The 21,475-nt window shown below is 46.0% G+C and overlaps 1 protein-coding gene across 2 annotated transcripts in view; it reads left to right on the forward strand.

Moving 5' to 3' along the window:
• The window catches only part of TBC1D5 (TBC1 domain family member 5), an 835,136-nt gene that overhangs the window by 64,666 nt on the left and 748,995 nt on the right, over positions 1 to 21,475 (forward strand). For both annotated transcript variants that reach the window (XM_075316666.1, XM_075316667.1), the window contains exon 2: positions 14,487 to 14,551. The gene's annotated coding sequence lies outside the window, so the exon portion shown is untranslated. The remainder of the gene's footprint in view (positions 1 to 14,486; positions 14,552 to 21,475) is intronic.

Genomic DNA, 21,475 nt, shown 5'->3' on the forward strand with positions numbered 1-21,475 from the left:
GGCTCCACTGCACCGGCTGAAGACAGGCGGGCCGGTCACAGAGAGCAGGCGGGCCGGATGTGGCCCGCGGGCCGCCCCTTGCCCAGGTCTGGTCTACAGCCTTTACTATTTAGTCAGGGTGGACATCCACTGTAATGGAATATTGATGAGCTCCAGCTGATTAGCGACCTCTGATTAGCTGCCATAACAATGTCACTTGAGCACTAGAACTGCATTGGTTCGGGAGATGGGTATAAGACCTTCTTATTTTACTTACGGAACTTGAGCACTTAAGAAGGACTTGTTCAAGTATTGTACAATCCCTTTAAGCGTTGGTTGGAGGACTTTACTCATTTGCCCCTTTTCAGTATAATAGTTATGTATAATACTACGGCTGCTGACCTACGTTAGATGTGCGGTGGATTTGGGGATGGTTTCTAACAGCTAAGCTTTTTAGCACATCTGCATTAGTGCAGCCCTGAGACCTGTGACTACAGTTTATCAACAGTGATGGGTAGACTTATGGGGGCTTTACACGCTGCGATATCGCTAATGATTTATCGTCTGGGTCACGTCGTTAGTGACGCACATCCGGCGTCCTTAGCGACATTGCATTGTGTGACACGTATGAGCGATCTTAAACGATCGCAAAACAGGCAAAAATCGTTTGTTTTGGAGAGGTCGTCCTAAAACCAAATATCATTGCCTGTTCATTAGTGATATTGTTCCTCGTTCCTGTGGCACCACACATCGCTGTGTGTGACACCTTACCTCCGTCCACCGGCAATGAGGAAGGAAGGAGGTGGGCGGCATGTTACGGCTGCTCATCTCCACCCCTCCTCTGCTATTGGACGGCTGCCTTGTGACGTCGCTGTGACGCCGCACAATCCGCCCCCTTAGAAAGGAGGCAGATCGGCGGCCAGAGTGATGTCGCTGACCAGGTATGTGCGTGAGATTCTGCCGTAGCGATAATGTTTGCTATGGCAGCGATCACACAATATCGCACGTACGACGGGGGCGGGTGCTATCATGCTCGACATCGCTAGCCGATGCTAGCGATGTCACAGCGTGTAAAGCCAGCTTTAGACACACCTCCTGCCTCATCATTGGCTCAGATTGCTTTCTCCCTCCCCCTGCAGCTCTGATTGGCTGCTGTGTCTTACACAGGTCTATCACATGCTGATTGTGATATGTCAGTACATACGGCGGATTGCTTCTACAGCAATGATATAATGGTTGTAGTATAGAGATCACTAAAATGAATTTTTAGTGTACAGCTTGTATACCGTCACAGTGTAAACTTGGTGTGGACTCTATATAACTCAGCACACAACCATTATTGTCTAAAAAGCAACAAAAGTGAAAATGGACAAATTTTGCCAAACTGTCAATATTTTGTGTGGCCACCATTATTTTCACAAGCACTGCCTTAACTCTCTTGGTCATGGAGTTCACTAGAGCTTCACAGAAGCTACTGGAATCTGCTTTCATCTTCCATGATGACATCACAGAGCTGGTGGATGTTAGAGACCTTGAGCTCCTCACCTTCCATTTGAAGATACCCCACAGATGCTCATTAGGGTTTATGTCTTGAGACATGCTTAGCCAGTCCAGCAGCTTTACTCTCAGTTTATTTTGCAAGGCAGTGATCATCTTGGAGATGTGTTTGGGGTCATTAACATGTTGGAGTTCTGCATTGTGGCTCAGTGTCTTAACACTAGAAGTTCCAGAGAGGGGTAATTTGACATTCCTACCATTGGAACCCTATGGAGCTCAAATTTCCTGGGACTTCTAGTGTTAAGAGAGGAGATCATGTTCTGCTTTAGTATGTCACAGTACATGTTGGTATTCATGGTTCATTTAATGTACTGTAGCTCCCCACAGCTGGCAGCATTCATGCAGCCCCAAACCATGACACTCCTACCACCATGCCTGATTGTAGTCAAGGCACACTTGTCTTTGTACTTGTCTTTGTACTCCTCACCTGGTTGCTGCCACACCCACTTGATACCATGCAAACCAATTAAAGGTTAAGTGTCACGTTTTTCTATTTTTGTATTAATAGTAGTGATTATGAAATGAAGTATTTTTAATACAAAATTAACCCCTTCAGCCCCAAGCCTATTTTGACCCTAAAGACCAGGCCATTTTTTGCAATTCTGACCAGTGTCACTTTATGAGGTTATAACTCTGGAATGCTTCAGCGGATCCCGGTGATTCTGAGATTGTTTGTTTTTTCGTGACATATTGGGATTCATGTTAGTGGTAAATTTAGGCCGATATTTTTTGCATTTCTTTGTGAAAAAAACGGAAATTTCGCGAAAATTTTGAAAATTTAGTAATTTTCAAACTTTGAATTTTTATGCTCTAAAACCAACAAGACATATGACACAAAATAATTAATAAATAACATTTCCCACATGTCTATTTTACATCAGAACAATTTTGGGAGAAAAAAAAAAAAATTTAAGGAAGTTATAGGGGTTCAAAGTTTATGAGCAATTTCTCATTTTTACAACAAAATTTACAAAGCCACTTTTTTTAGGGACCACATCACATTTGAAGCAATTTTGAAAGGTCTACATGACACAGAACACCCAAAAGTGACACCATTCCAAAAACGGCACCCCTCAGGCTACTCAAAACCGCATTCAAGAAGGTTATTAACCCTTCAGGTGCTTCACAGTAACTAAAGCAATGTGGAAGGAAAAAATGAACATTTTACTTTTTGCAACAAAAATGTTAATTTAGCCTCAAATATTGCATATGCACAAGGGTAGCAGGATTAAATGAACCCCCAAAATTTGTTGGGCAATTTCTACTGAACACGCAGATACCTCATATGTGGCGAAAAACCACTGTTTGGGCGCACGGCAGGACTCGGAAGGGAAGGAGCGCCATTTGACTTTTTTGAACAGAAAATTAGCTGGAATCGTTAGCCTCACCATGTTGCGTTTGGAGAGCCCCTGAGGTGCCGAAACAGTGGAGCTCCCCCACATGTGACCCCATTTTGGAAACTAGACCCCTCATGGAATTTATCTAGATGTTTATTGAGCACTTTGAGCCTCTGGGGGCTTCACAAAAGTTAATAGAGTTGAGCTGTGAAAATAAAAAACATTTTTTTTTACCACAAAATTGTTACTTCAACCAGGTAGCTTTTTTTTTCACAAGGGTATCAGGAAAAATTGCACCATAAAATGTATTGTGCAATTTCTCCTGAGTACACAGACACCTCATATGTGGTAGAAATAAAATGTTTGGGCGCACAGCAGGGCTCGGAAGGCAAGGAGTGTCATTTGACGTTTCAAACGCAAAATTGTCTGGGACAATTAGCGTATTCCATGCTGTTTGGAGACCCCCTGAGGTGCCGAAACAGTAGAGCTCCCCCACATGTGACCCCATTTTGGAAACTAGACCCCCATGGCATAGAAAAAAAAAACAGCGGAAGATGGGGGGGGGGGGCGGGCGGCAGATGGGGGGGCAGCGGCATATAAAGGGAGCATCTGTGATTGTGAGACGGCGGCTGGGATAGGGTGGGGGCGGATGGGAGAGGGCGCAGTGGATGCAGGAGCGGCAGAGGATGGGGGAGGGGGTGGGAAGGGGAGTGGGAGGTGAGATTGGGGATAGTTACCCTACAGGATGGATCTAGGCAGCTGGATCACAGGAGATGAAGGAGGCAGCAGATCGGGGAGGGTGAGAGGTGGGGGAGGGAGCGCAGCGCAGATCACGGAGGAGACAGGTGAGCAGAGCACAGATCACGGGGGTGAGAGGTGAGGGAGAGCGGACAGCAGATCACGGGGGTGACAGGTGAGGGAGCACAGATCACGGGGTGACAGGTGAGGGAGCACAGATCACGGGGCTGAGAGGTGAGAGAGCGCAGATCACGGGGGAGACAGGTGAGCAGAGCGCAGATCACGGGGGTGAGAGGTGGAGGGAGAGTGGACAGCAGATCACGGGGGTGACAGGGGAGGGAGCGCAGATCACGGCGGTGACAGGGGAGGGAGCGCAGATCACGGCGGTGACAGGGGAGGGAGCGCACATCACGGCGGTGACAGGGGAGGGAGCGCACATCACGGCGGTGACAGGGGAGGGAGCGCACATCACGGCGGTGACAGGGGAGGGAGCGCACATCACGGCGGTGACAGGGGAGGGAGCGCACATCACGGCGGTGACAGGGGAGGGAGCGCACATCACGGCGGTGACAGGGGAGGGAGCGCACATCACGGCGGTGACAGGGGAGGGAGCGCACATCACGGCGGTGACAGGGGAGGGAGCGCACATCACGGCGGTGACAGGGGAGGGAGCGCACATCACGGCGGTGACAGGGGAGGAGCGCACATCACGGCGGTGACAGGGGAGGAAGCGCACATCACGGCGGTGACAGGGGAGGGAGCGCACATCACGGCGGTGACAGGGGAGGGAGCGCACATCACGGCGGTGACAGGGGAGGGAGCGCACATCACGGCGGTGACAGGGGAGGGAGCGCACATCACGGCGGTGACATGGGAGGGAGCGCACATCACGGCGGTGACATGGGAGGGAGCGCACATCACGGCGGTGACATGGGAGGGAGCGCACATCACGGCGGTGACATGGGAGGGAGCGCACATCACGGCGGTGACAGTGGAGGGAGCGCACATCACGGCGGTGACAGGGGAGGGGGCGGGTAGCTGACCACGGGGGTGAGAGGTGGGGGGAGCGTGCAGCACATCACGGAGGGGAGGGGGCGAGCAGCACATCACGGAGGGGAGGGGGCGAGCAGCACATCACGGAGGGGAGGGGGCGAGCAGCACATCACGGAGGGGAGGGGAGGGGGCGAGCAGCACATCACGGAGGGGAGGGGAGGGGGCGAGCAGCACATCACGGAGGGGAGGGGAGGGGGCGAGCAGCACATCACGGAGGGGAGGGGAGGGGGCGAGCAGCACATCACGGAGGGGAGGGGGCGAGCACCGATCACGAGGGGGAGGGGTCGGGCAGCAGATCGGAGGGAGCGGTGGCACTATGACAGATGGAGGAGGACAGGGTGCACGATCCCTGTCCTCCTCCATCTGTCATAGTGCCACCGCTCCCTCCGATCTGCTGCACGGAGGTGAGGGGCCGGGCAGCAGATCGGGGGGAGTGGTGGCACTGTGGCAGATGGAGGGCGGCAGCGGATCGGGAGGTGTGGGGGTGAGGGTGCGGGCAGGAGATCGGGGAGACAGGTGGCAGATCGCGGAGGGCAGCGGCGGCGGATCGGGACGCTTTTCGTACAGTGCAATGGCAGCGCGGCAACTTCCGGGTCCCATGCTCCGGTCTCATAACAGCATGGGACCGGAGCTTGTCGCCCTGCCATTGCACTGTGTACACTCACTGTACTGGCGTGCTGCAGGGACGATGACGGGGGCGGTCACCGGCAACAGGTCCACTGTGATTGGAGAAATCGGTCACAAGGCCGATCTCTCCAATCAGAGCATTGGAGCTGGGGGAGGGTGATCCAGTGAGGTCACGCAGCTCCAGCCAATGGCCAGTGCTATAGCTGCACTGGCCAGGGCTGGATTTCAATGTTTCAGTCACTTTAAATGGCTGGAACATTACAGTGGCTGTGATTGGTTGAGCGGCGTTTGTCAGCCAATCACAGCCTCCGTAGGTCCGGGGAGGAGGCACCACCCCTCCTGAGGTCAGGAACAGGTCCCCTCCTCCCCGAATCTGCGGTTTATGTTAACCGATTGCAGTCACCAGAGGCTCCGGTGTCGCGATTCCGCCATGACGGAAAGATCCGTCCTTGGTCGTTAAGGCCCAGGGCACAAGGACGGATCTTTCCGTCCATGGTCGTGAAGGGGTTAAACTCACTGTTTATTTAGTTTTATTTAATTCTAGTTTTACTGAAACACTGGGCGCTGCCATCTTGGATTTGCTGTGTGTTACCGCATTTATGGCAGCGCCCTGGGCATTGGATCTCATAGTGGCGATCTGACCCCTAAACTTAACACGGACAACTCCCTGCTGTATCCTGGACACGCCCGCTGGCCTGTCCAGATCACAGCAGAGGGAGGAAATTGGCACCATCTTTGTGGCGATAACAGCGTAAGCTGTGTGCTGCACTTTCACCCTTTCACCCGGGATGTGAGAGTACCAGCGTTGGGCCGCCGCTACCCTTCCCCCCCCCCCGCCGCTGCTACTCTCCCCCACCGCTCTTCGTGCTGCCGCCGCTGCTCTCTCTGCTGCCGCTACACTCCTACCTCCACTTCCCCACCGCCGTTCCCAACGCTCTTGTGTGCTAACCTTGGGCCTCAGCTTAGCAGAGCACAATATACTGACAAGCGCGGTATACACGCATGTGCAGCAGAGCATTGCATGCGGACGGGCGTGCAGCAGAGCTTTGTGGGCATGAATGCGGCAGAGCATTGTGGGTGGGCATGCGTGCAGCAGAGCATTGCGGGCGTGCGTGCAGGCCGCAGGGCATTGCGGGCGTGCTTGCATCAGAGCATTGCGGGCGGCAGAGGATTGCATGCAGGCATGCGTGCGGCAGAGCATTGCGGGCGGGCGTACGTGCATGTGTCAGAGCATTGTGGGCGGGCGTGTATGTGGCAGAGCATTGCGGGCGGCTGGGCAGCAGAGCATCATGGACGTGCGTGCGTGCGGCAGAGCATTGCGGGCGTACGTGCATGCGGCAGAGCATTGCTGGACCAGGGTGTGCAGAGCGCTATGTGGGGAGCACTGCAGCTGTCCTTGGTGACACTTTAGACATTAGGATCAATTTGCGGTCACCATCAAAATGACTTTGCACTGTGATCCTAAACTTCATCTTCCCTTATCTTTTTTGAAACATCCAGATTGGGAGGGGGAGGTGACATCACATGCATGAGAGCAGATTCCACCCACTTTTACTGCAGCTGTAATGTGAGCTAGTTCTACAGTAGGATTTCAGCAGCTGCTCCCCATTGTGTTTAAGAGTGGAAAATATCAAACTTTTTAATTCTTTTTTATATTTTGCTCAATTAAAAATAAATATTTAAATATAACATTAATAATTTACATTTTTCAGTTTTTGAAATTTTTTTTGGAACTACACCTTCCCTTTAAGTTTATTTTGATCTCATCAGACCACAGGACGTGGTTCCAGTAATCCATGTCCTTAGTCTGCTTGTCTGCAGCATACTGTTTGCAGGCTTTCTCGTGCATAATCTTTAGAAGAGACTTCCTTCTGGGACGACAGCCATGCAGACCAATTTGATGCAGTGTGCGGCGATTGGTCTGAGCACTGACAAGCTGACCCCCCCCCCTTCCCACCTCTCGCCCCTGTAACCTCTGCAGCAATGCTGGCAGCACTCGTACATCTATTTTGAAAGGACAACCTCTGGATATGACGCTGTGCTCGTGTACTTAACTTGTTTGGTCGACCATGGTGAGGCCTGTACTGAGAGGAACCTGTCTTGTTTATCCACTGTATGTTCTTGGCCATCGTGCTGCAGCTCAGTTTCGGGGTGTGGGCAATCTTCTTATAGCCTAGGCCATCTTTATGTAGAGCAATAATACTTTTTTTCAGATCCTCATAGAATTCTTTGCCATGAGGTGCCATGTTGAACCTCCAGTGACCAGTATGAGAGAGTGTGTGACCGATAACACCAAATTTTACACACCTGCACTAATGAGTCACATGACACCGGGGAGGGAAAATGGCTAATTGGGCACAGTTTGGCCATTTTCACTTGGGGGTGTACTCACTTTTGTTGCAAGCGGTTTAGATAGTAATAGCTGTGTGTTGCGTTATTTAGAAGGCACACCAAATTTACAGTTACACAAGCTGTACACTGACTACTTTACATTGTATCAAAGGGTCATATCTTCAGTATTGTCCCACAAAAATATATAGTACTATATGAACAGGTTGTTCTCATTTTTGTGATATATTGTGTACTCGTACACACACACTGCATCTATATATATATATATATATATATATATTTATGTATGTAAATTTAGGCTGCAGTAACAAAGCTTCTGTGTTGTGATATCTGCTTTTTACAATTTGATGTTGAAGCCCAAATTTCTCTTTGCTTGTAAACATTTTTTTTTTTTTTTTTTTATATGAATATATAAAAGAAAAGATCCTTTAAAAATAGCATAGCATGTGGTCCGTATTTTTCTAATTCTGGCATATTTGAATGCTGGCGTGCCCCCCTAGCTGCTTTATTTTGCCTCTTCTCTGTTTTGGGAGCTTCGCCGGTCCCAAATCTTCACGCACCAGAACCTGCGCACGTCGTTCAGGTCTCCTGGTATGATTCTTAGCACATGTACATTCCCTGCCTTTTAAAGGAACAGTGCGTCCTAAAATGTCCCCAGCTTATGGCTGGGAGTTTCTGTATTTGGCTGGGGCCACACGGGGATTACTGCGATCCCCTCGCATGACACTCAGCTTGCGCTTGCAGTACAGCAGAGCCGAGTGTCGTGCGAGCGGACCTCAGCTGCGGGGGGCGGGCTGGCTCTGAGAAGGGGCGGGTTGGCTCTGAGGAGGGGCGGGCTGGCACGGAGGAGGAGTGGGAGGGATTTATCTCCCTCTCTCCTCCGTTGCCGGCTATTGCCATTCTCGCACTGCATTTGCTGTACACCGGTGTACCGTGAGTGCAGTGCGATTTTTATCTCACCCCATAGACTTGAATGGGTGCAAGAGAAAACAGGATCGCATTGCACCCGCAGCATGCTGTGATTGTTTTTTCGGTCTGATTAGGGCTGAGAAAATAATTGCTCATGGGTGCTGACACACAGGCCAATATTGGTCCGAGTGGAATGCGATTTTTTTATCGCACTCCGCTCGCACCGATTTTCATGCCGTGTGGCTTAGGCCTTTAAAGCGCCCTCTCATGAAGGAAGGTGCCTGAACAATTAGGTTCCTAGCTTGCGAGTTACTGCTCGTACACCAGTCTGCTGCCATTCCTGGCTCTGTCCTGCCAGTCTCCAGTGGTGACTTCATCTGACTAGGCTCTTATACCCGCTCCAGCCTGCCTTCCCTTCCGTAGCTGATAATGTCAGCTGGACAACACACACACACACACACACACACACACAACACACACATTCTGTCAGATTAGCAAGCACTGCAGTTCTCAGCCACCTTAACGTTAGTAGATGGACAGAGCATACGCTGTCCAGAGCTTCTGGTTCTGCCATCTCATCCACCGCCGCCCACAAAGTGAATATGGTGGTGTTTGAAGACCTAAACAGACGTTGCAGGAGCAGGTTCTGGTGGAGATGTGACAGAAGGCTTTCTACAAGATTTTGGAATGTGCCCATTGGAATTTTTGTCCATTTATCCAGAAAAGCATTTGTAATTTATGTTGAGTTGGTCTCTGTTCCAGTTCATCCCAAATGTGTTTAATGGAATAGAGGTAAGGAATCTGTTCATCCAGGATACTCACGTTTTTACACTCACCCAACCGTTTCTTTTTGGCCCCTGCTTTGTGACCTGAGGAATGAGAAACACCCTCCCCAAAGCTGTTGCCACAATCCAAAGCTGGATGCATATAGTTGTCCAAAATGTCTGGTATGTTGGTGCATTAAGATTTCCTTTCACTAACACTGAGGTGCCAAGGCCAACCCCTGAAAAGCTACTCAAATCTGCAGGCAAAACTGCAGGTTTTTTTCGGATTCTGCTCTCCTCTAAAAAAGTTATCATGGTTCTAGCAACAAAATAATAAGAAACAAAAAAGAAAACACAAAGTCTTAAGGGGGCTTTACATGCTACGATATCGATAATGTTTTATCGTCGGGGTCACGTCGTTAGTGACGCACATCCGGCGTCATTAACGATATCGCAGTGTGTGACACTTATGTGCGACCTAAAACGATCGCAAAAGCGGCCAAAATCGTTTGCCGCGGAGAGGTCGTCCTAAAACAAAAAAACGTTTACCTCTCATTAGCGATGTTGGTCGTCATTCCTGCAGCAGCACACATCGCTATCTGTGACACCGCAGGATCTCCTTACCTGCCTCCACCGGCTTTGTGGAATGAATGAGGTGGGCGGGATGTTACGTCCCGCTCATCTCCGCCCCTCCGCTTCTATTGGACGCCTGCCGTGTGACGTCGCTGTGACGCTGAACGACCAGCCCCTTTAGAAAGGACGCGGATCGCTGGCCAGAGCGACGTCGCAAGGCAGGTAAGCCGTGTGATGGGGGAGCGTGATTTTGTGCGCGACGGGCAGCGATATGCCCGTGTCGCACAAACGATGGGGGCGGGTACGCACGCTAGCGATATCGCTAGCGTGTTAAGCCCCCTTTAGGCTATGTTCACACACTGCATTTTTTGCCTGTGGTTTTTTTGGTGCGTTTTTGCTGCAGAAATTTCTTGAGAAATTCTTGTAACCTTTCTGCAGACATTCCCCAGCAAAACCTATGGCAAAAGAAATTAGCTGTGCGCACACTGCATTTTTTTCTTAAAAAAATTCTTTCAGTAGATTTTCTTAAGAAAAAGAATGAGCATGTCACTTCTTTTCTGCAGCTAACTGCGTTATTCACTCCATTGACTATAATGTAATCATGAAAACCGCAGAGAATAACGCAGGTAGCAAATTATGTGCGTTATTCCTGCGTTATACCTGCGTTATTCCCGCATTATTTTGCGTTTTCGGGACATAGTGTACATCCCTGCCCTGCATTTTGCAGGAAAGTGATGTCACTAGGCCAGGATGAGGAAGTTCCTCAATTTTCAGTGTTGGCAGAAAGTAGTGATCTCACACACAGGCACATACATATATAATGCGCACACACACAGAAATCAAACGTACATATTAAAAAAAAAAAGAAAAACGTGTGCTCCGCCGTATTTTTACCGTCCAGCAAAGGTAAACACACAGCGGCGGCCCGATATTCTCAGGCTGGGGAGAGCGAGGGCCAGGGTTAATGCCCTCCCCCTCCCGCAGCCGAGAATATCAGCCAGCGCTATCCCGGGACTGTTGCATCCATTATGCGGCAGTCCCGGAGTGTCCCGGCTCTTCCTGTAGCCGTGATGCGGTGGCAATCCAGGTAATATGGAGTTAACGGCAACCAATAGCTGCCGCTAAGTCCAAGATTAGTAATTGCAGCATCTATGACACGCCGTCACTAATCTGTAAGTGTAAGTAAAGAAACACTCTCACACCGAAAAATCCATTATTTTGAATAAAAGACAAAAAGCCCCTCTGTCACCATTTTATTAACCCCTCCCGAACACAGCTCCGACGTAATCCACAGCGATGTCCCGCGGCGCTTCCAGCCCTGCTCCAGCCGTGTGTGACAGTTCTCCACGCAGCCTCGTTCAGGGAGCGAGTGCTGAATGCAGCTCCTGAGCGAGGCTGCGGGTAACAACAGGATATTTCTCACGGCCGCTGATGTGAACACATTACCGGCCGCGAGAACTGCAGTGTGTGTGGGGGGGACACAAACATCATAAATAAAGCTGGAATATCTATCCCTCTATTATCTATCTTTCTCTATTATCTATCTTTCTATATTATCTATCTCGCTATCTCTCTATTATCTATCTGTCTATCTATCATCTATCTATTTTATTTATCTATCCATCTTTCCATCCATCCATCCATCTTTCTCTCTATTAGCTATCTGTCTATTTATATTATCTATCTATCATCTATCTATTTTAACTATCTATTTTATCTATCTATAACCTATTCATCCATCCATCCATCTATCTATCTCTCACTATTATCTATCTTTCTATATTATCTATCTATCCCTCTATTATCTATCTACCTATCTATCTATTCCCCTAAATAGCTATCTATTATCTATCTATATCTATCTATCTATTTATCCCTCTAGCTATCTATCATCTATCTATCTCTCTATTATCTATTATCTATCTATTTTTTTTTCTTCATTTTGAACTTGCTTTATTGCTGTAAAGACATTAAAAAACGCAGGGACCAACCTAAAAAAAACGCACCAAAAATGCACCTGCGTTATTGGTGCGTTTTTTAACGCAGGTGCGCTAATCCTTCACTATCAAGAAATTTCTTAAGAAAAATCATTTTTCTAGTGTGAACATAGCCTTAAAATAACTACGTCTTTAAGAAGTAAGGAAAAAGGTTGCAACTATGGGTTCAACCAGTGCATTTATGATATCTGGATATATGCTGGGCATGAGACTGCTCAAAAGCCGGTAAGTCTTGCCTGTGTTGTAAATTAATGCACAATACTAGAATCGTTCTCTGAAAATGCTTGGTTGATATATTTGGTGTTGTAGGCGCTTGTTACTTAAAGGGAACCTGTCAGGTCCCATATGCGTTCTAACCTACAAGCAGGGTGATGTGTGGCCTAGTAACCCCTTCCTACCCATCCCTGTATTATAATATTGTGTAATATGAATGTATAAAATTGTTTTATTACTTACATATTCCCTATGTAAATGATCAGAGAATCTAGTCCTCAGAGCGTCGCTTAGGCTACTTTCACACATCCGGTTTTAGCAGTGCGGCTCAATCCGGCTGTGAAACCTATGCAACGGATGCGGCGAAAACACCGCATCCTTTGCATAAGTTGTTACATGCGGCCCGTCCGTTTTTTTCCGGTTGCGGCATGCTACTGAGCAATGCGCAGTGGAAGAAACCGCATGCGGCGGCCGGATGCGTTTTTTTTCCGCATCGCGCCGCATCCGGCGTCCATAGGCATGCATTGAAAAATGCGCCGCAGCGGCCGGATGCGGCGCGATGCGTTTTTTTTGCCGGAGCAAAAAACGTTGCAGGCAACGTTCCATCCGGCCGCGGCATCGGCTAAATCTGTCGCATGCGGCAAAAACCGGACCGAACGCAAGCCCATGCGGCACAATACGGCACTAATGTAAGTCTATACAAAAAAAACCTGCAACCGGCGGCAAAAAAAACGGTTGCGGTTTTTCTGCAGAGCGCCGTATTGTGCCGCAGAGCAAAAACCGGATGTGTGAAAGTAGCCTTAGCCCCGTGGGCTTTTGGATACTTTCCATGGTATCACACTCCTGTGGGCATGATACCATGGATTTACATGAGTGACGTTACCGTCAGCTCCTTGAGATCCCGCACGTGTGCGCTTACCAATCCCGCTGCCTTGTTATCCAGGTGCTTACTTCTTGGCTTCAGACGCGTTCTGAGCATGGTCGGAACTGCAGGAGTCTTCTGACCATGCGCAGAGCACATCTAAAGCCGATAAGCAAGCACCTGGATAACAAGGCTGCGGCAATGGTAAGCGCACACGCGGGATCTCTAGGAGCTGACGGTGACGTCACTCATGTAAATCCATGGCATCATGCCCACAGGGGTGTGATATCATGGAAAGCATCGAAACGTCCACGGGGCTAAGCATTTACGTAGGGAACATGTAAGTAATAAAACCTTTTTTATACATTTATATTACACAATATTACATCACAGGGATGGGTAGGAAGGCGGCCACACATCATCCTGCTTGTAGGTTAGATCGCATATGGGACCTGACAGGTTCCCTTTAAGTTGTCCTAAAATATGCAAGATGTGGTCTAAAATCATTTTTTCCGTTAGTCTTATATAATAATCTAATTTTCTGAGATAATGACTTTTGGGTTTTCATTGGCTGTAAGCCATAATCATTAACAGAAATAAACACTTGAAATAGATCCCTCTGTGTGTAATGACTCTATATAATATATAGAAATAGATCCCTCTGTGTGTAAAGACTCTATATAATATATAGAAATAGATCACTGTGTGTAATGACTATATAATATATAGAAATAGATCCCTCTGTGTGTAATGACTCTATATAATATATAGAAATAGATCACTGTGTGTAATGACTCTATATAATATATAGAAATAGATCACTGTGTGTAATGACTCTATATAATATATAGATATAGATCACTGTGTGTAATGACTCTATATAATAGAAATAGATCACTGTGTGTAATGACTCTATATAATATATAGAAATAGATCACTGTGTGTAATGACTCTATATAATATATAGAAATAGATCACTGTGTGTAATGACTCTATATAATATATAGAAATAGATCACTGTGTGTAATGACTCTATATAATATATAGAAATAGATCACTGTGTGTAATGACTCTATATCATATATAGAAATAGATCACTGTGTGTAATGACTCTATATAATATATAGAAATAGATCACTGTGTGTAATGACTCTATATAATATATAGAAATAGATCACTGTGTGTAATGACTCTATATAATATATGCGTTTCCCTTTTTGTATTGAATTACTGAAATTAGCTTTTTGATGATATTCTAATTTATTGAGATGCACTTGTATGTGAACAATGAATGTATACATTCCTATGACCTTCTGGTTACCTTCCATCCTTCATTTGCCTGTGTATACCCACATTTTGTTTACCCTTTAACCACGTTTAGTTGTTTTTTATTCAGTTGGATATTTGAACCTTAAGAAAAATGTTGAGACTGTGTAGATGAATGCCTTACCCACCCCGCTCCGCTGAGACGCTTTCAGATTAATTATGACTGGTACAGAACTAAACATGTTTGTGTCTTTCTTAGGGAGAAGGTGGACAGGTTGTGCTTTGGAATCAGCAGGACCCAGTGGGAGACGTGCAGCTGTCAAGGTAATGTTACTAGACAAATCTAAAATAAAATAAAAATAGTACCATACATCTGTAAAAAAGTATCATTTGTGGCTAATGGAGACTTGGCTAATGTCATGAGATTACACATTGCACCGCGGTATAGAGTATTCATAACGTCTACGGTTATTCCTGCTATCTCTAAATATATGCAAGAACATTTTTTATATTTTTTTTCTATTATAAATTCTATATTATTTTTTAAGTTTATTATAGAGATACTCCTCAGTGTGCACAATTCATGTGATATGTTAACCAAAATAACATTTTACTTTATTATTGATAATTTTAAACCAGGTGTTTTTTTTTTAATATTGTCATAATTATTATTATTACATTAAAATTGTGGATTTATTGTTTTTTAGAACTACCTTTTAAAAAGTGAACCTTTTAAAGGGTAGCTGTCAGGTCCTATATTACAATTAACCTGCAGATATAGGGTTAATCTGTAGATCATTCGCGTTATGAAGGTGCCTTTACACAGTACTCTGTGTCCTACCCAGGAGAAAATGAACTTTATATCTCCTGGAAACCGCCGGCTGTTGACTTACTGGTATACCTGGAGCAACAGTGCATCAGTTTAAGGCCTAAGCCACACGGCGAGAAAAACGGTGCGAGTGGATTGCGATAAAACATTGCATTCCACTCGGATCAATATTAGCCTGTGTGGCAGCGCACATGAGCCATTATTTCTTCAGCCCTAATCGGACTTAGAAAACAATCGCAGCATGGTGCAATTGTAAGGCGAGACTCTTTCTCTCGCACCCATTCAAGTGAATGGGGCGAGAGAAAAATCGCACTGCACTCGCGGTACACCAATGTACCGCGAGTGCAGTGCGAGAATGGCAATAGCAGGCTACAGAGGAGAGAGGGAGATAAATCCCTCCCTCCCCTCCGCAGCGCCGACCCTCCGCTCCTCAGTGCCAGCCCGCCCCCCGCAGCTGTGGTCCGCTCGCACAGTCGGACCTCGAGTCGCAGGGACACTCGCATGACATTCGGCTCCTGCTGTGCTGCCAGCTTGATCAGAGTGTCATGCGAGGATCGAACTAGTGCCCCGTGTGGCCCCAGCCTCAAGCCGACTGTTCGTCAGTGTAAGGGCGTGCTTATAGCCTCGGCTCTGTGCTGTGAGTGGTGACTGTAATTGCTGCTGGCATGCTTACCTGACTCTAGGGGGACATCAAAAGACCAACCACCAGGATTCTCATATATAAACTAAAGCCAGGAAGAACAGGCAGCAGACAGGGGCGGGAATAACTGGAAAAACCCAACCCACCTATTAGATATTCCATTGCACCTCTCATCAAATAACAGTGCATTTCACAAACTTTACTTCCCTGTATTTCAGAAAGTATACATCCGATCTCACAAATAAATGTATGTATAGAATCAGCATGATAGCACCAGTACAGCACTGGCTTTAGTTTATATATGAATATCCTGGTGGTTGGCCCTCTTTAAGTTAAGTTTTAGTGATGAGCGAGCACTACCATGCTCGGGTACTTGGTACTCGTAACGAGCAGTTGGATGCTCAGATAGGCGCGACTCAAGTACTTGAGTATAATGGAAGTCAATAGGGGACTCAAGCATTTTTCCGGGAGCTCTTTTGGAAAAATGCTAGAGACCCCTATTGACTTCCATTATACTTGGGTACTCGAGTCACACCTGCCTGAGCTTTCCAACTGCTTGTTACAAGTACCGAGCATTGTAGTGCTCCCTGAGCAAAACTCCCCCATAAGTGACCCCATTTTGTAAGCCACGCCTCTTGAGAAATTCATTTAGGGGTGTACTGAGCATTTTTCACTCTCAGGCGATTCACAGAATTGTATAAATTGGGCTGAGTTAATTAAAAAAAAAATTCTCTTTTTTTCCCCCTATACAATGTTGCTTTTGGCCTCAAGTTTCTCATTTTCAAATGTGAAATCAGAGAAAATGAGCAGTACAATTTATGCAATTTCAGTTTGTTAGACAATTTCTCCATAGTTCGCCAGTACCTCACATGTGGTCGAAAACTACTTTTGAGGCACAGTGCAAAGCTCAGAGGGGAAGGAGCGCCATATTGGAGTCCAGATGTTGCTGGAACGGTGTTAGGATGTCAAGTCACATTGGCAGAACCAGTGAGGTGCTGGAAAAGGAAAAGCAGATCCCCCCATAAGTGACCCCATTTTACATACTACACCCCTCAATGAATTCATCTAGGGGTGCAGTGAGCATGTTGACACCACATGTGCCTCACAGAATTTTATACAATTGGGTGATGAAAAAGAGTAATTTAATTTTTATCACTAAAATGGTTTTAGCCCCAAGTGTATAATTCTTATAATGCCCAATAGAAGAAAAATGGACCACACGTTACATACCTTACTTTTCGAGCACAGTTGAAAGCTCAGAAGGGAAGGAACACCATATTGTACGGTTCTGCTGTTATGGTTTGCGGGTGCCATGTCACATTGGCACAGCCCCTGAGGTGTCAGAAAACAAGGGTTAATAGTGTCATCAGACAATTTTTCATCAAAATGCTCCATTTTATATAAATGAAGTCTAAAAAGGTTTTCCTACACCTATTAGTAATAAATCTATTTTCGCCATTGGCTTGACTTCTGGGAGTCCCACTGATTCCAAGGTCAGGAGCCCTGTGTATATCAAGCAGTCATACATCTAGTTCCCTGACATATTAAATAATGGGTTTGTGAGGGTTTCAAGTTAACCACATGGTACTTCCAGCAAGGTTTGAGAGGCAAAATAAGTTTTTGACTCATTTTTCTCCTGAGCAATATCCAAAAGTCTTCTGTCCTTGTTTAACCTTAAATATGCTAAGATGAACTAAAGCCGAATATCCCCTCCCTATCACCCCCCAACAGATCCACCTCTGTACTTTATAACCTGACTAGCTGTACTACCCGGCTTCACCCGGGTTAATAACTGTTGTTTACAAAATAGAATGTATTAACAAAAATGTATTCTGCACACAAACACCACAAAACAAATAGAAATGCAATTATTAAAAGGCAAAAACTAAGCTAATAGAAGCATTTCACAACATATATTTCAGCACCACAGATATTCCACACAGATTTAACTAAATTGGCCAAGTAATGTGCTCCGTCTGTCTCTTTCCAGATCTGTCTCTTTCCAGATCTGTCTCTTTCCAGGTCTGTCTCTTTCCAGGTCTGTCTCTTTCCAGGTCTGTCTCTTTCCAGGTCTGTCTCTTTCCAGGTCTGTCTCTTTCCAGGTCTGTCTCTTTCCAGGTCTGTCTCTTTCCAGGTCTGTCTCTTTCCAGGTCTGTCTCTTTTCCAGGTCTGTCTCTTTTCCAGGTCTGTCTCTTTTCCAGGTCTGTCTCTTTCCAGGTCTGTCTCTTTCCAGGTCTGTCTCTTTCCAGGTCTGTCTCTTTCCAGGTCTGTCTCTTTCCAGGTCTGTCTCTTTCCAGGTCTGTCTCTTTCCAGGTCTGCCTCTTTCCAGGTCTGCCTCTTTCCAGGTCTGCGTCTTTCCTCTGGTAAAATGTGGTTTCTCAGAGCCTGCTGCAATAGGTTTTTTTAGGTTTTTATTTTTTTTAAATAGAGAAGAATTATAAATCACTAATCTGTATGCAGTGATTAAGCGTTACTTCTGTAATTAGTTCTATTTTCTAAACCTGGATTACATTCATGTTATCAACACAACAAATGGTGTCCCTGTCGTGCAAGGTACAGGGAAGTATCAAGTGAACGAGGGAAGGGAAGCTCCTTGTCTAGGCATGGGGGAGATGGTGACCCCTGACTAAACCTACCGCTGGTCCATGAGGTTCTTCACTACCCTAGATAGGTTCCGCACCTATGCGCCAAGCCAGATACCTGACCCTAGGTATTCCTGGTGCTGGACCCTAAATAAGGAACAGGTGAGATGACCAGTTCATCAACCCCACTATTCACTAGAGAAGACACAAGGAGGATACATAGGGGAAAATGCATTAACTACTTATCCACAGATCACTCTGGTAGAAGTTTAGCAAAGTTTCAGCCATGATACTACAGATGAGTACAAGCCACCTGCTTGCAACCAGAGCTTGAATGAACTGGAATATCCAGCACAAGTCCAAGGAAGATGGGAATATTTAAGCACAAAGGGAATACTAATAATCAGTAGTTGGATGGAAGGAGAGCTTGCCTGGGTCTTAAGGCTGAAGAGAGAAAATCCCAGCAGTAAAGCTACCTAGTACAATGAATACTAACAGCAGGAACAATAGAAAGTCAGGGAGTATTTTGCGCAGCCAAATGTCTGTTAGACTTTTGCGCACGTATGCTTTTTTCATGCATTTACGCTGCGTATTGCACTGCAGCGTAAACGCATGCATCCTGCGTCCCCAGCACAATCTATTAAGATTGTGCATAATACATCCGCACGTTGCGCTTTAGAACGCAGCGATTTGGATGCTGAAATGTTTTGCCAAATGCTGCGTTCTAAAAAGTAACATGTTCCTTCTTTTGTGCGTTTTGGATGCTTTTCCCACTCTGTCTATAGCAGAACAAGCATCCAGAGCGCATGAATTCCGTATTCAAAACGCAGCTTTTCGGCTGCATTTTGAAACGCACATGCAGTGACAAAACGCTGCAGAAGATTTGTCACGGCAGAACGCAACGTGCGCACATAACCTTAACCTTCTATTGTCAGAAACCACATGACTGTCCCTTATGAATGACCGCAGGCTGGTTAAAAAACTCTGCACTTACCTCCTGGTTAGGTACTGTTTTTTGGGGTTTTTTTTACTAAGCCTTTGGTCCCCTGCCGATCTTGTAGCCTAAACCGTGTCAGGTCATCGCGGTAGCCAATCAGAAGCTGATAATCAACTGTAACCTTCACAATACAATCTGTCCTAGCAGAGGAACAGTGTTTCTTCTGCTCATGGGGCACCTGTCCAGGAGTATAGATTTTTTTATTTTTCTTTATGCATCTTCCTGAGGCAATGTTGGACTGGAGTGACAAGGGCCCACTAGTAACATTGACCCTGGTGTCCACTGTTCAGCTACTTGCATATACAGTGCTGGCCAAAAGTATTGGCACCCCTGCAATTCTGTCAGATAATACTCAGTTTCTTCTTGAAAATGATTGCAATCACAAATTCTTTGGTATTATTATCTTCATTTAATTTGTCTTCAATGAAAAAGAAAAAAAAATTGTCATAAAGCCAAATTGGATATAATTCCACACCAAACATAAAAAAGGGGGTGGACAAAAGTATTGGCACTGTTTGAAAAATCATGTGATGCTTCGCTAATTTGTGTAATTAACAGCACCTGTAACTTACCTGTGGCACCTAACAGGTGTTGGCAATAACTAAATCACACTTGCAGCCAGTTGACATGGGTTAAAGTTGACTCAACCTCTGTCCTGTGTCCTTGTGTGTACCACATTGAGCATGGAGAAAAGAAAGAAGACCAAAGAACTGTCTGAGGACTTGAGAATCCAAATTGTGAGGAAGCATGAGCATTCTCAAGGCTACAAGTCCATCTCCAAAGACCTGAAAGTTCCTGTGTCTACGGGTGCGCAGTGTCATCAAGAAGTTTAAAGCCCATGGCACTGTGGCTAACCTCCCTAGATGTGGAAGGAAAAGAAAAATTGACGAGAGATTTCAAGATTGTGCGGATGGTGGATAAAGAACCTCGACTAACATCCAAACAAGTTCAAGCTGCCCTGCAGTCCGAGGGTACAACAGTGTCAATCCGTACTATCCGTCGGCGTCTGAATGGAAAAGGACTATATGGTAGGATACCCAGGAAAACCCCACTTCTTACCCCGAGACCTAAAAAAGCCAGGCTGGAGTTTGCCAAAACTTACCTGAGAAAGCCTAAAACGTTTTGGAAGAATCTTCTCTGGTCAGATGAGACAAAAGAAGAGCTTTTTGGGAAAAGCCATCAACATAGAGTTTACAGGAAAATAAAAAAGAGGCATTCAAGGAAAAGAACACAGTCCCTACAGTCAAACATGGCGGAGGTTCCCTGATGTTTTGGGGTTGCTTTGCTGCCTCTGGCACTGGACTGCTTGACCGTGTGCATGGCATTATGAAGTCTGAAGACTACCAACAAATTTTGCAGGTCATGGGTCTTCCAGCAGGACAATGACCCAAAACACACTTCAAAAAGCACTAGAAAATGGTTTGATAGAAAGCACTGGAGACTACTAAAGTGGCCAGCAATGAGTCCAGACCTGAATCCCATAGAACACCTGTGGAGAGATCTCAAAATGGCAGTTTGGAGAAGGCACCCTTCAAATCTCAGGGACCTGGAGCAGTTTACCAAAGAAGAATGGTCTAAAATTCCAGCAGAGCATTGTAAGAAACTCACTGATGGTTACCGGAAGGGGTTGTTCGCAGTTATTTTGGCTAAAGGTTGTGCAACCAAGTATTAGGCTAAGGGTGCCAATACTTTTGTCTGGCCCATTTTTGGAGTTTTGTGTGAAATGATCAATGATTTGATTTTTGTTTCATTCTCTTTTGTGTTTTTTCATTGCAAGCAAAATAAATGAAGATAATAATACCAAAGAATTTGTGATTGCAATCATTTTCAAGAAGTAACTGAGTATTATCTGACAGAATTGCAGGGGTGCCAATACTTTTTGGCCAGCACTGTATTACATCCCAATATTACACAAATTTACCTGCTTCTATATAATAAGCTTGGTAGATTGTTCGATGAATGATGAGATGCTACTTTTGGCTTGTCTTGTAAAGGGTAACATGTATTAGGCCATCTACTGCTCCTGTTATTGTGGGCCAAGTGGTATATTCCTGCACAGTGGCCCGCTAGGGAATTCACCTATCCTCTTTGGGCCAGTCCGTGCCCTAGGTTTTTTTTTTCCAGTATTTAGAGCACTTACAAATCATCTTTTAAATAACAATTCCCTAACATCTTCTGTACGTTGCTCCATATGCAGCCG

Source organism: Anomaloglossus baeobatrachus, chromosome 6 (assembly GCF_048569485.1).
Source record: "Anomaloglossus baeobatrachus isolate aAnoBae1 chromosome 6, aAnoBae1.hap1, whole genome shotgun sequence".
Classification (NCBI taxonomy): domain Eukaryota; kingdom Metazoa; phylum Chordata; class Amphibia; order Anura; family Aromobatidae; genus Anomaloglossus; species Anomaloglossus baeobatrachus.